Below are 10000 nucleotides of genomic sequence, written 5' to 3' on the forward strand. Positions count from 1 at the left end.
ATTGCAAGCCCCAATCCCTAGCACGAAGGAGGTTCAGCGGGTTACCCCGACCTTTCGGCCTAGGAAGACACGCTGATTCCTTCAGTGTAGCGCGCGTGCGGCCCAGAACATCTAAGGGCATCACAGACCTGTTATTGCTCAATCTCGTGCGGCTAGAAGCCGCCTGTCCCTCTAAGAAGAAAAGTAATCGCTGACAGCACGAAGGATGTCACGCGACTAGTTAGCAGGCTAGAGTCTCGTTCGTTATCGGAATTAACCAGACAAATCGCTCCACCAACTAAGAACGGCCATGCACCACCACCCACCGAATCAAGAAAGAGCTATCAATCTGTCAATCCTTCCGGTGTCCGGGCCTGGTGAGGTTTCCCGTGTTGAGTCAAATTAAGCCGCAGGCTCCACTCCTGGTGGTGCCCTTCCGTCAATTCCTTTAAGTTTCAGCTTTGCAACCATACTTCCCCCGGAACCCAAAAGCTTTGGTTTCCCGGAGGCTGCCCGCCGAGTCATCGGAGGAACTGCGGCGGATCGCTGGCTGGCATCGTTTATGGTTAGAACTAGGGCGGTATCTGATCGCCTTCGAACCTCTAACTTTCGTTCTTGATTAATGAAAACATACTTGGCAAATGCTTTCGCTTCTGTTCGTCTTGCGACGATCCAAGAATTTCACCTCTAACGTCGCAATACGAATGCCCCCGCCTGTCCCTATTAATCATTACCTCGGGTTCCGAAAACCAACAAAATAGAACCGAGGTCCTATTCCATTATTCCATGCACACAGTATTCAGGCGGGCTTGCCTGCTTTAAGCACTCTAATTTGTTCAAAGTAAACGTGCCGGCCCACCGAGACACTCAACTAAGAGCACCCTGGTAGGATTTCAACGGGGTCCGCCTCGGGACGCGCAAGCACGCCTTCGGCTCGCCCCACCGGCAGGACGTCCCACGATACATGCCAGTTAAACACCGACGGGCGGTGAACCAACAGCGTGGGACACAAATCCAACTACGAGCTTTTTAACCGCAACAACTTTAATATACGCTATTGGAGCTGGAATTACCGCGGCTGCTGGCACCAGACTTGCCCTCCAATAGATACTCGTTAAAGGATTTAAAGTGTACTCATTCCGATTACGGGGCCTCGGATGAGTCCCGTATCGTTATTTTTCGTCACTACCTCCCCGTGCCGGGAGTGGGTAATTTGCGCGCCTGCTGCCTTCCTTGGATGTGGTAGCCGTTTCTCAGGCTCCCTCTCCGGAATCGAACCCTGATTCCCCGTTACCCGTTACAACCATGGTAGGCGCAGAACCTACCATCGACAGTTGATAAGGCAGACATTTGAAAGATGCGTCGCCGGTACGAGGACCGTGCGATCAGCCCAAAGTTATTCAGAGTCACCAAGGCAAACGGACCAGACGAGCCAATCCGATTGGTTTTGATCTAATAAAAGCGTCCCTTCCATCTCTGGTCGGGACTCTGTTTTTTTTTTTTTTTTTTTTTTTTTTTTTTTTTTTTTAAAAAAAATCTTTATTTCTTACAAAATATTTTATACAATAAAACCCACCACCTTATTAATTAGTGGGTCATGATATAATACATTACTTAGGTACAGCTTATACATTTCTAATTATAATCTACAGACAGTGTGTTAGTTGAATGGGCAGACCTACTAATTAACAAATCTGCTACTCCTAGTATTACTACTTAATTACTACTTACACTAGTCTCTACTGCCTGCAGCGTTACAAATATGCCAATAAATATACAATCCTACTTGTGTGCCTTGCTCACCGAGCTAACCCCGGTGAACGCGCCCTGGCACAGGGCAGGCCAATACTTTTATTCGCTGCAGGTTTCTATTTTAATTCCTATTCTAATTTCCTAACCTAATGAACTATTCTAAGTCAGAATCGGTGCGTTGTCAAATCCGGTATGGTCGCCCCTCTCCCCCTATCCTGCGCGTGGCGGATTCCAACTTTACCAGTCGACCAGTCCACGCACAGGCGGTACGGGATTGGGGCATTGACCTAGTATGTTAATTTTTAAGTCTTAAAGCTCTCTCAGATATTGAGTTAGGACCTTTCGTGATACCTCATTTGCCAACTGATTTAGCAGTCGAAAGGTCTCTTCTTGTCTTAATAACATATACGTGTCATAGTTGGGTAGTTGCTGTCTAAGTGTAGTTGCTACATCATCGAAAAGGGGGCACTCGTAGACCACATGGTCGGGAGTTCCCTCCGATGCACCACAGTCACACGCAGGCGTTGCCCTCTTCCCAAACCGACATAGATACGTCGGGTAAGGCCCATGTCCAGTGAGAAAGTGGAACAAACCCCTAGTTGGTTCAAAATAACCCATGCTCATTCTTTCCCTCACATTCGGCAGGAAGCTGAAAGTTCTTCTGCCGGATTCCTCTGCCTCCCAAACTTCTTGCCATAGCTCTTCACCCCTCTTCCGTATCTCGCCCTTATCCCTAACCCTAACTCCCAAGATGTCTTCTACTTTTTCTATGTCCCCTTTCTTTGCCCAATACCAAGCACCCTGTTCCCTGAGTTTGATATCCAGAGGACAAAGCCCCATTATTACTAGTAGGGCCCCTCCCGGAGATGTTCTGTATGCCCCCACAGATCTTAATATCATGTTCCTTTGAACCCTTCTCACCGACATGGCGGGCACAACCCTCGTGAGCCTGTGTGCCCAGACTCCCGCGCCGTAACCCACTATTGATGTTAGTATGCTGTTATGATACAATTTGATAAGGTGAGGGGGAAGATGAAATCTTTTATGACCTATGGTGATAAGGTTATTGAGAATTTGCAGAGCTCTTTGTGTCACGGTTTCAATGTGCTTTCCGAAGTTCCACCTTTCATCGATGATGATCCCTAAGTAACGTCCCTCTCGTCGTCGGAGTACTGGTGTGCCCTCAATTCTTACAGTCGGGTTTCTTATTAACTGTCCCTTTAGTAATAGATAGGTTGATTTAGTCGGTGAGATGGTCATCTTGGTATTACGGCACCATGATAGTAGTTGCGTCATGGCTCTATCTATTTTTGGTTCAATGTCCTCGCGACTTCGGCCGCCAACCAGTAGAAGGAGGTCATCAGCGTAGGCTATCACCTCTAGCACATCTTCATTTTGTTGCAATGCATTTAAGAGTGGCTCCATGTGGATATCCCAAAATAGGGGACCTAAGACGGAACCCTGGGGACATCCCTTTGTTATGGGTTTTCCAATCCTCCCGCTAGGGGATGATAGCCAGACCTCCCGATCTACACAATAGCTCCTAAGGCAACCGTATAGCGGCCCTGGGCACTCTTTCTCCCGCAAGCAGGAGAAGAGCGAAGGCCACCACAGGTTGTCAAAGGCGCCACTAATGTCCACCATGATGCCGACGATGTACTTGCACGGGGCCGAACCACAGACCTCGGCCGCCAGGGCGATCGCATCAGATGCGGAACGCCCAGGCCTGAAGCCAAACTGTCTGTCGCTCATCCCGTGCAGCACTCGGTGGGCAGTCAGCCTATCAGCAAGCAGCTTTTCAAAGATTTTCCCGAGCACATCCAGAAGGCAGATGGGTCTGTAAGACTTTGCCTCAGCTGGATCTTTATCGGGGCCTTTTTTAATGATTACAACGTTTGCTGCCTTCCAGATCCTCGGGAATTTACCTTGCCGAAGGCACTCGTTGTACAGCTGGGTCAAAGGAGCGACCAGTTGTGGGGCCAAGAACTGCACCACCTCCGCCACAATGCCGTCTGGCCCAGGGGCTTTCCCTCTCTTTATTGTCTTTATGAGGGCAGCGACCTCTTCCTCCGAGAAGGGGAGGACTGCCTCATCATTTGTATAGTCGCCCAGATCTAAATCTCGCAACCGTCGCTGTTCCTCAGTATCCTCTGTTCTGTCGTCGTCAGGCAACAGGGATCGGAGTAGGACCTCAGCAGTCTCCTGCCATGAGTCCGTCATCCCATCCCCATGCCTGACTGTGGACAGCATCATAGGGGAGCGGATCTTTTCTCTTACTAGTTTATACGGAATCCCCCATGGATCCAAGGCCAGCTGATTGGTCACGAATGTCTCCCAGCTTCTAACTCGGACCGCTTTTAATTCTTTTTGAAATGTTTCCTTTGCCTCCCGGTATAGCAGTAACCATCTCTGCTTCTCCCACCAGACGACACTGCGCTGGTAGTGCCTTCGCAGCCTTCTGACAGACTGACGCAGCTCCTGCAGCTCAGGAGACCATGGTGTCGGCGAGGCCGCCATGGCCCTCCTCCTAGTTGGCACGGCCGCCTTCATCGCTCTAGTCACTGCACACACCAGTTCCTCAGCTCTGTTGTCGATGTCAATTTGTCTGTCACCATCCGGTAACAGAGGAATGTCACACTCTCTGGCTAAGCGTTCCCAGTTGGCTTTCCTGAAGTTCAACTGCACCTCCCACCCCATGGCCCAGTGGCACTCCCTGCTCCCTAAGGTAAAAGTGATAAGGTTGTGATCGCTTGTGGTGGCACTGTCTATCACCTTCCAGTTCTGTATTAGGTTTGCCGCATTTGGCGTGACCAAGGTCACGTCGATGTTCGTGCCTTGCCCCCCTCCCGCCGCATAGGTGGGAGAGTTTCCCGGTTTGTTTGCCACCACAAGCTGCAACGACATAATCACTTCTTCCACCTTTCCACCATTTTCGTCCCTTGTGCCACTGTACCATAGGGGGGACTTCGCATTTATATCCGCAGTTATGACAACTCTTCGTCCCTGCAACGCCATAGCCACTCTTGTTAGGTGGTCTAAATGTATGTCGATATCATCTCCATATTGAAAATACATGTTAATGAGTGTTATAGTGCCTGCTGGAGATTGCAGTTCTATGACGTTGCAGTGACTGTTTGAGTACTGCGAAAGTAAGGTTGCCTGCAGTTTTTTGTTGGTGATTACCACAGCTGCTTTGGGGGCATCCCCACAGCTGATGACTTGCCATGTAGAGGCCACAAAAGCAATTTTGCCAGCCAGAGAGTAAGGCTCCTGCAAACAGAGTACATCCAGTCTCCTCTCCTCCACTTCCCTACGGAGTTCCTGCATCACAAGTCGACTGTTGTGCGTATTTAGTTGGCCGACAGATGTCCTAGTCGTCATGGATAATATGTGTGTACACGGTCATATGGCCAGGTCTTGTTCGGATCGAAAGTTATTCTTCCGTTTGCCAGCACTGACTGGACGTATATATCCTCTAAATCAAATTTTTCTCCTCGTCTTTCAAACAGTTTCTTTAGCAGGTCACGCAGGGCTCCGAAGTCCGTGGGGAGATTCACCGACTTTAGCTGTATTCTATCTACAGCCTCCATCACCGAGAAGGTTACCTTTCTGCCGTTCTCATGTCCAATTCGGACCACATGTCTCAAGGCAGTGGTCAGGGTTGCCGGCTGCTCCAGTCTTGCCAGCTGCATCGTAAATTCGAGGTTTGGGTACACCCTCACCGGATCGACAGGCGGAAGCCTGACAATTGATGTATCAGAGGTGCAACCCACACTCGAACTTGTGACTATATTTTCCTGTATGGATGGTTTTTCAATTTTCTCCTTGAGGGTTGCCGCTACCACAGGATGCCCTTGCCGTGGATGGTCTGTTTTCGGCTCAGATCCCCGGCTTCGAGGGGAGGGAGCCATGAGTGGCATGGGAAATTCTGTTTGCTGTCCTTTATCTACCATGAATACCTCTGTCTGGACAGCAGTGTCTGCTGTTTCGACTTCTGAGCTCGATAGCGATCTCAGAAATTCCCTGAATTTGTGAGCCCTCATAGCATCCCTCCTTCTCTTGCTCGGGGATTTTCGCTTTGGCATCCTGTAGGTTGTGTCAGACTCAACCATAATCAATTCTGGATATTAGGCGTTGTTCTAACATCCTGTATGTAGGGCAACTCCGTCCTGTAGCTCCACATGGTTTTTTCCCTCTGCTCTTACAGGGAATACAAACACTGGCAGCCTTGCAGTCCTTACGTACGTGTCCATTGTCACCGCACTTGGAGCACGCCGACCCCCTGGTGCAGTGCCTGAGAATGTGGTCCAAGTCCCCACAATTGTGGCAACGAGGTACCACGATGTAATCCCTTACATTAATTGCATGAAACCCAACATATAGTCTGCCCATTCCAGTAATTTGCTTCCACATTTGTGGATTTACCTCGGCCACGTGATGGACAACGTCCCGATCACGGGGTCCTGTTTTGAATTTGAGTTTGAATTTATTATTGAATTCTTCCGCGTTCATGCTTTCAAAATTTTGTCCCCTTATTGTCTCACTTAACTCGTCGTTAGTCATTATAGTTGGCACGTCATATAATATCACCAAAGGATTCCTTTTCCGTGGAGGTTCACATTTCATTACTGCATTCAGTTTTTGGTTTTTTAGTAGTTTTTCCTTATCTTCTTCTGAGGCTACTTCTACTATTACAGAGTTCTTGCTGGGTTTAACTTTCTTAATTCTTATTTTGTCCTTTACAGGATCTATTGTGGTAGTTAAAAGTTCTTGTAGCTTTTTTACACTTGTGTCCTGTCCTGGCAGCGTCCGAAGAAAAACTGCCGTGTCTTGTCTCTTTGCTACCCTGTCGATTGTATCTTTTGTGGTAGTTGGCTTAATGGGCGCTTGCGCAGCCACTGCCGCCCAGGATTTGGCTGGTTGTTTTCGCAGCCTGCTGTTTTCTTTTTCTAGTTCTTCTAAACGGCCTTCTAATTTTGCATGGGCAATAGCCCAGGCCGAAAGTTCATTCTTAATAATGGTCAAGGCAGCCTGACTGATCTTGCCATTTTTCACGTTCTGGTCAATCAACAGGGCGATTCTGTTATGCCTCTGTGCGACGGTTTCAGTATCAACATCTGCCTGCCCCACCTCGTCTTGTGGAGAGGGATCAGGCACAGCGGAAGCCCTCGAAAGCGCACTCGAATCACTCGTTATAGTTGTAGCCATGATTAACGAGTGATAAAGAAGAAAGTGGGAGCCCGTCTCTTGCCCCGGACCGGCTCCTCTGGCATGGGGGGGGGACTTCTTGCAGCTCGCCCACCGACCTCGCCCCAAGGTCAAGGGCCCTATCGAACTGCCGGGTTCAGCACGCCGTTGCCAGCGCACTGGTCCCCATCGATGGCTTCGTCATCGGCGATTTCACGCGACGCTCCTCGGCAATTGCACCCCGCACTCCGGAGAGGCGGATGCACCTCTCGCCCTTCGCCGCCTACTAGCCCGAGTTTCCACCTTACGGCCAAGGACCCACTCCTACTCAGGTGGCGGGCCGGTCCCCCAGACGTTCGGCGGTCTGGACCCAGTTAACCTGGCCCAGGCGATGTCACCACCTCCTGGGTTTGGCAGAACACGCCCCGGTTACCCAGGGGCGCGGCGAAGCACCCTTGCCGACTCGCGCCGCGATCCCACGCCGACAAACGAAGTCGCCGGCATGCAGAGCTCCTGCTGGTCTGGGCCCTGCGAACAGAAACAGAAAGGGACAGATGTTCGTCCCTCGACACAGCTCCCCCTGTGCCACGCACCCTTCGCTTTCGCATCGGGTTGGGTCGCAGCTCTCCCTTTTGTCGCACGGCAAAATGCCGAGCTTAACGTCTGGCACCACGGGAAGGCGGAAAGAGCCACTTGGGAAGGAGAGGTTGTAAGAGACACATCACTTCCCCTGTGAGGAGTGCCGCGGCACGCCCGTCTGGAAGCGATACGCCCCAGTGCGAGCCTCCGTGCCTTACGGCGCGCCGGCTACGGGCGGGCCCGCGCCGAACGCGCCGTCGAGCGACCGACCTCACGCCAGACTCTGTTTGCATGTATTAGCTCTAGAATTACCACAGTTATCCAAGTAACGTGGGTACGATCTAAGGAACCATAACTGATTTAATGAGCCATTCGCGGTTTCACCTTAATGCGGCTTGTACTGAGACATGCATGGCTTAATCTTTGAGACAAGCATATGACTACTGGCAGGATCAACCAGGGAGCTGCGTCAACGAGAGCTGAGCAGCCGGCCGCCCGGGAGTGTGTCCCGAGGGCCCGCGCGAACACGCAAGCGTCCGCTCAATTATTCTGCAAACAGGAGGAGGCTGAGCTCCCCTGCACGATACACCTCGAAACCCTCTCAGGTCCCGGCGGCGCGCAGCGCCGTCCTAAGTACTTGGTCGGGTTCGAGAGAGGCGCAATCGCCCGGAGATAGGCGAGTAGACGCTTTCAGTGCGAACACCCGTGCTCCCAACTGAGCTTGCCGCTGCCGACAGAGGCCCGGGAGCGTGCTGTCGTGGCATTGCCGGCGGGAAACAACACGCGCCACCTACGGTGACCGGCAGCTCCAACGCCAGCGCCACAGAAGGGCAAAGCCCCACTTGGGTGCAGAAGCGAACTCTCCCAGCACAGCGCACGCGCCAACACGTCCGCAGAGCTGCGATACAAACCACCTGCGAGAACCGCTGGGGGCGACCGAGCAGCAGACGGCGTCGCGACGCCGAGTGCCGGGCGGCGGCGCATCCTCAACGCACACAGTCCGCAATCGGACCAGCACACTGCAGATGTCCACCGCGCTTCGCACCGGGCTCGGCAGAACCCACTTTGGCCGCCTGGCGCCGCGCGCAGGGTGCGCCGGCGCATAGCTGGGACGCCAGCCGGGCCCGTCGGCCGGCGCTCCTGCCACTGGGCGCCCCCCACCAGCCGGCTGTAGTGCGTGCGCTCACGCAGCGCGCGGCCAGCACGCCGGGCGGCCCCCCCTCACCGGCCGGGGACTGTCCCGCCAAGCCACAGCCTCGTATCGCTTCATACCCACATGGCCAACTCAGGTTCGGGGGCATGGCGGGTACCGCCGAAACAACCGGTTCACAGATGTACCGATCGTCGCTATCACCGATGCACCTGCAGCGCGAACAACCGCTCAACAACTGATTTCCAGTTCATTTGCGGATCTTTGGCAGCAAACGTATACGTCAATCTACATTTGCGAAATCTACGATTCTGGCATGCCTGCATGTTATGTGTCACGACACGCTACATCAGCCCACATACACACTGCGGCATGTACACGAGAGAACACGTGGAAGATGGTCCGCGCACGTGTGCAATGTCCCTTGCGCGGTCGACTGTCAACCGGCCTCTGTAGCATGTCGCAGATGTGGAACGCGGTCCACCGTGCTATCATGTTGTGTGGGGCAATACGATTAAATAGGAAAACCCTCGTCGCTACATCAACAGACGGCTCACGCTGATTCCCGGCAGAGGGAGGAGGGGGGGGGGGGGGGCCAACATGCAATACTTTCGTCCGTACCTACTTACCACATGTCTGTACGGCGTACAACAGTGCAATCTCGCTGTAATGGGGAGACGAGACAAGTAGCATCGTGCACAACATATGGCCCTTATGATTCGCCATTGTAGGGCGCAGCCGGTGTACGGTCAAGCATGTGCCACATTATGTCACTCAGTACGTAACGACGGATGATCAGTGTGGGTTACGCGTACATCAGCGGACAGTCCACACAGGCCGTACCACAACGTACACTGACTGCATCGACAACCGAATGCAACTGAACAGCTGCAAGGCTCATTTCACAAACAAACGCCTGACCGACCAGCTTGGAAGGGCAGGAGGGGAGGGCGATATTCGTTCTGTAGCGGTACACCCTTCCAGTGGTTAGCGGGACTGTGTAGAAAGTACGCAACACTCGAAAGACCTTTATGTGAGGGTACGCACCATGGCATCAAGAAATACACATGACACCAGAGGATCCAAGCAGTGAACTATGTTCAGAGGGTTGCTGTTAGGCAAAGCTACATTCCTGTGACGTTACATGTGACAGTTAAGGTGCAGTGTAAGTTAGGTTAAGGTGCAGTGTAAGTTAGGTTAAGGTGCAGTGTAAGTTAGGTTAAGGTGCAGTGTAAGTTAGGTTAAGGTGCAGTGTAAGTTAGGTTAAGGTGCAGTGTAAGTTAGGTTAAGGTGCAGTGTAAGTTAGGTTAAGGTGCAGTGTAAGTTAGGTTAAGGTGCAGTGTAAGTTAGGTT

The sequence above is a fragment of the Schistocerca gregaria genome, unplaced genomic scaffold (genome assembly GCF_023897955.1).
Source record: "Schistocerca gregaria isolate iqSchGreg1 unplaced genomic scaffold, iqSchGreg1.2 ptg000996l, whole genome shotgun sequence".
Classification (NCBI taxonomy): Eukaryota; Metazoa; Arthropoda; class Insecta; order Orthoptera; family Acrididae; genus Schistocerca; species Schistocerca gregaria.